At 39.8% G+C, this 6,000-nt stretch overlaps 1 pseudogene; it reads right to left on the bottom strand.

Moving 5' to 3' along the window:
• Positions 1-1,838: 1,838 nt before the first annotated feature.
• LOC127574029 (40S ribosomal protein S7-like) overlaps positions 1,839-6,000 on the bottom strand; it is a 62,300-nt pseudogene continuing 58,138 nt past the window's right edge.

Here is a 6,000-nt window from a genome sequence, read left to right as displayed (position 1 = left end):
TCTGTTCCCACTTATCTTTCCCTATCCCTCTGTTATAAGACTTGAACAGTTGAAAAATCAAGTCATGAAGGGTTAGCAGAAGCTAAAAACATTCTGACTGCTGCCAGGAATATGAGCACAGACCCATATGATGTGTTGAAGGTGATCACACACCATTTGCACAGGAAGCCTTTGAGATTCCTGAAAGATAGGACTGAGTTGTGGAATCTTGAAGCCAACATAGGTGCAACTTATGACATCCTTGCCTGCAATCTGTGCAAATTCATGAGCTACGTTCCGCTGCTTCAGTTTGACAATAGGAAAAGTGATTTAAGTACTCACTGTATCAAACACAACAGCAGTCATCTGCTTGATTCAGGCATGAAATGCAGACTAACTAATGTTGCAAACATCCCTCATGGTAGTCTGGAAGGAGCCTGAGGCAAAGACCTCAGGGTAGCAACAGACAATGCTGTACTAACTATAGCAGTTAGATGTTCATCCTTTTGTGGAATGTGGCATTATTTTGCCTTCTTATGACAGAACCACAGCTCCCTTATGTCCTGCACAAGAAAAGTGCAGGCTTGTAGTTCTAGGCCTATCATATCAGTTGGGAGGGTAGGAATCTCAAGAGGATCTTGAGATTCCATTCATGTTTTCCATCCTATTACCTCCACCCCTGTGTTCATTACTCCCACAGCTCCTCCTCTTACTGTTCACATCCCCCCACCCCACCCCATCTTTGAATTGCTAAAAATACCTGATGACGAAAAGGCGCATTGTCAGAAGACTTCCCGAAGAAAGAATGGCAACAGCTATTGCCAGCACTTTGAAATAGTCTGATTAGCAGGAAAGCACTCAATATTCCAAGCAGGACGGCTCTCGGTATTCCAAAATTGAAGCTGACAAAGAAGGAGCAGGAATTTGGTGTTCTTTTCTTTAGTGTTTAGTTGGTAATCAAGCTTTTGGATATCAGTGGGAAGGAAATGAAATGAAATTCTCTCTCAACTCAGCAGTGTACATGATAGATGTGTTGCATGGTGCTTAGCCTATAAGTTGTTGGAACTTCTGACATAACGTCGGCAGTCACAAGTTCAGAATGAGTGGTATTATTCGAACACATACCTCTGAGCAAACCTGACAGAGTAGATGCTGTGAGGAGTGGGAAAATCCAAAACTAGGCGGAAGCATCTCAGGATAAAAGACCTGGAATGAGGGAACTTTGTTATTTTCAGAAGTTGTGAATCTTTGAAACTTTCTATGCCAGAGAGCTGTTGAGGCTGAGCCATTGTGTATAGCCAAGGCTGAGTCATATGTATAGTATTAATATTGAAGGGTTAAGGGATCAAGCAGGAAAGTGGTCAACTATTACATTAGCCATGATCTTATTGAATGGCAGAGCATTCTCATGCTATTTCTTAGCTTCTTATATCACAATGTGCCCAAGAGCTTTACAGCGATTAAAATAATTTATTGAACCGTTGTCACTGCTGTAAAGGAGGAAACATAGCAAACAATCTGCCCATATGGGATAACGCTCTGGATGAGGGATAACTTCTCTGATCTCTTCTATGTCTGCCTGCAAAGTGAAACAGGGCCTTGGTTTCACGATTTATGGGAAAGGCAGCACCTCCGGCAATAGAAACATGAGTATCATCCTCAAGTACTCAGCTCCCTGGAATGGGGCTTGAACATTCAGAGATGAACTTGTGGCCACTGACACACATACAGCAATAAATATTAAGTAGGTGAAAAGCATAATGGCTGGATTGTACTTGCTGCCCTTGCTTGAGACCCTTGCTAGTCCTTTTTTTGACCAAATTCTTTTTATCATTTAAAACCTTCCACAGAATTTACAGCTAGAACTCTGGGATTTCATATGCAACATCTCCGCCTGTTAGTTTCTTGTACACAGCAGAAAATGTATCCACTCTATGTTCTGTTTTGTTCTGCTGTGCCTTGTCCAAATGGACTTTGATGATCCTTGTTCCATGCAGTTTCACACAATTTTTTTTTGCCCACAACTTCACTCGGGAAAACCGGGTCTTCAAGAACTACATCGTGTGCTACAGTTAATTTATGACTTATTCTTGTTTCTACTTTTTCTGGTTGGCTTTGGTAGAATTCTCCTCTGTGCAACAAAGACAACATGTTTACCACTAAATTTCTTTACAAGCTCACACACAAGAGGCACTTGGATCTTCTGAAAGGACTTCATTTGAGGTACTGGCACAAAGATGATGACAGCCTTTCTGCCACTGCTAACTTCAATTTCCTTAGCAGCTCTAATGTTCAATTCCCTTAACTATTCCTTCAGGTAAACCTTCATTTCTAGCTCCAAAAGAGCCTCAAATTCATCTGGCTTTTCTCCATTAGACTTCACAATTTTGGCTGCTAAACATAGCCTAATACTGGGCTAATAGCAGCTGAGAAATGGGGCCAGCTATGTGATCAATCAATCTCTCACAGCCACGCCTTGAGGCCTCAGTTCCGCAATCAATTCTGCAAAGGAAAGTGAGCCACAAGTAGCAACCTGCCCTCTGGCCATTGCATCTGACTTCCCAACCTCAGCACGGCAGGGATGCACTTTGACTGCTTGCTCTGCCTGCGGCCAGTTTCATTCTTCTTAAATATCCCTGATAACCAGAAACATTTAAAATTAGTTGATTTAAAATCTTAAAAATTATTAAACAAGTTATATGACACTTCTTGAAAACTGCCTTAAATCACTGCTAATTAAAACTATAAATATGCAGTGAAATTAAGAAACAGTAAAACTTAGCACAAGGGCAAAAGATGAGCAGAGATGGAAGAGATGTGTCCTGTCCCTCAACTGAATAATTCATGTAATGCTCCTGGACACAGTGATAAGTCTATGGTTGGAGGGTGAGACCAGGTGCACTGCCATTTGACCTGCAGTGGCTACTGTACTTCCACACTGCTGTCTGCAGGCACGGAAGTCCAGAACATATTAACACACAGCCCCAGGTTCTGTCAAGAATCATAGGCAAGCTGTCACTGTGACTCAACCCATTGATATTTTCGACTGGAAACAGGTGACAACGGCCTGGGCAAGAGCCATTGTTCCAAAGGCAGAGAGATTCCTCCCTCTTTGCCAATGTTTCTTCTCTGGAACCCTTGTCAGTACAACATTCACAAACTGCATCATCAGTCGACTGGTAGAGTGGGAGGACATCTGAGGAATGTTCAATTGCACTTATTTTAACTTTTAGTGAAAGGGAAGACTGGCAGAATTGATTTGGTCGTGCTTTGTGCACCTCTGAAGTAAAATGGGAGTGATGCTGAATAAGTCATGGAATGTCCAGGAGCATTCCATGACTTATTCAGCTGAGGGACTGGATACATTTCTTCTGTCACTGTTCATCTTTTGTCTTTGTGCTACGTTTCATGGTTTCTTAATTTCACTCCATATTTATAGCTTAATTAGCAGCAATTTACTGCAGTTTTAAATAAGTGTATTCTTTAGTCAATAAGTTTTACATTTTTAAATATATTAATTAAAAGAGGGTGGCAAAATGGTGCAACTAAGTAGAGCCACTGCTTCACAGCACCAGAGTCCTGGGTTCAATCTTCATCTCAGAACCTGGGATCTGCGTGGACTTTACACGGTTCTCCCAGTGACCACATGGATGCTTTGGTTTTTGCTCACATCCAAAGACATGCAGGCTGGTAGGTTAATTGGCCACTGTGAATTACCCCTTGGAGGAGAGCTGTAGAATCTGTGGAAGGAGATGGGGTGTTGATGAGAAAGTGAATAAACATGGGATTATGTAGGAATAGTGCAAATGGATGGTTGGTGGTTGATATGGACTCGGTGGGCCAAAGGTTCCATGCTTTTGTGCTGTATCTGCCTATGACTCCATGGTTCTATGTCTATGACCTAAGATGCACAACGGGTCTTAATTTTTTTGTGATATTGTGGGTTGGTTATGTCTATTGACTTCTCTTCCTGGGTTTCACCTGCATTTCTGTGGAGATTATTTCGTAACTTTGATGGGAAATTGGCTAAAATGATCACATCTGCAATGTCTTCAGGGTTTTCACAGAATGTCCACCAAACCTATGGCAGAATATTGGGAGAAACTTAGTTCTCCAACTCATCGTACACAATGTGCTGGCAATAGCCCAGAAATCTTTAAATAAATTGACCACTCATAATAAAGCAAAATCAGCAAAGCATAGGGGTCTGACAGTGAGTTGTGTTTCTTGACAAATCATCAGATTGCTTCATTGGTTTAAGTGAATGAAGCTGAATTTTCTTATATTTGTCAAGGGACATTCAACATTGTCTTATTTCAATGTAAAACTTTTTATTTACTTTTTCCAGGCATGTAGGTACCTCTGGTTTGCTTGGCTATTTCAGAGGGTGGTCTTAAGTCAAACATATTTCTCTGCTTCCAGAATCATATAACTGCCAGACTTGGTTTGGCAGACTTTCTCCCACAGCTTTTTGTTCTAATTTTTTTTAAAATTAATTAACAGAAATTTAATTCCCTAGCAACCATGATGGGATTTGAAGTCAGGTACTATTATTTGGTTAGTCATCTAGATTACTGGATTTGTAACCTAATCACAGTGCTGACAAACTCCTTGTGCTGTCAATATAACCAGATGCTTAATAAGTATGTGTTTATTTGTAATATATTAATAACTGTTATAATTATATTAGATGTACTTACATACATATGTGCAGGCTGGCATTGCACACCATGGATAATATGAACACATCTGAACTGAACTAAAAAGTAAATATTCAAAAGGAGAAAGAATGCCCATCATTTCCAGCTTGTTCTTCTGAACTTGTAAACTCTGGCCCTCAGAAAAGAATTCTTGCAATGACCAATCCACAGAAAAAAAATGGATTGAGTCAATTTCTGCAGCAAGTTCCACCCTGTGTATCTGCGCAGTGGCCTGTCAGAACGATCCAGTCAATTACTTTCAAACCCGAGACTACAGGTGATTAAGCAGTATTTTTAAAACTGGTTTATAAGGAAAAAGGAATGACAAACCTGGCAGAGGCAATGAAGGGTTATTAGGTTTATTCAGATGTTGTCTATGGTGTGAGTTTTTTTTGGCATTTACGTTTGCTTTATTAAATTGAGATAAGAATCTGTAAAGGGAAAATGGAATAGCATTTGGAATTTAGTTTCATCATAGATACTCTCAGGATTCTCCTAGACTGGTATCAATGTTTACTAGGAATTAATTGCATTATAGTTGGAAAGGTGATTCTGTAGCATCATTCAATAATATGACATTGGAAATCCAATTCTGATTTGAATTGTGACACAAACATAAAGGGAATAATCTGGCTGTAAAACATCAGGAAGACTTAAGCTGCTCAGTGTTTTAATGATAGTGGATGCATTCAGGAAAAGTAATTTGTATTTTGGCATTAATTGGGCAGGTGTTAATTTTTGACAATGTTAGTAAACTCACTCCTGAGAATCAATGCTCCCAATACACTTTAACCCACATGCCCAATCTTTACTTATTTTGTCAATTGCTTGTTAAGTACTAATTAGTGTGGAATGTATAACTTTACTGGTTGATTTTCAAATCTGGCTAATCACAATGGAGGAAGTTGGCAGAATTCCAGTGCTTAGGAAAACTGGAGTTCCAATCTAACTGAAAAGACATCAGTATGTGGGTTGCCTGCAAGCTTCAAAATTGTGGAAGGGTGCTGACCAGTAAGAAAGGTAGTGACCTCTACTGTGGAATGAGTGTGGGAATGTATTTATAATGTTGAATTATTAAGTGTTTGTTCCACACTTGCAAAATAGAGCTACATAATCCAATTTCTAGAACATACTTTACTGGATTGTTAGCTCAGTGCCATAATCAGTGTAGTACAGTTACTTTGCCTAATTTTATATCATAACAAATCTCCTTCACCCTCAGGACCTGTCCTTTGGAACACCTTTTTTTCCATTCTTGAACACCGTTGTTCTTATCATTTTCTTCATCTCCTGCTTAAGTAATTCTCCTTGTTGTACAAGG

This window comes from Pristis pectinata, chromosome 9 (genome assembly GCF_009764475.1).
Source record: "Pristis pectinata isolate sPriPec2 chromosome 9, sPriPec2.1.pri, whole genome shotgun sequence".
NCBI lineage: Eukaryota > Metazoa > Chordata > Chondrichthyes > Rhinopristiformes > Pristidae > Pristis > Pristis pectinata.
Note: the sequence above shows the minus strand (reverse complement) of the source record. Positions and strands in the feature narration are given on the sequence as shown.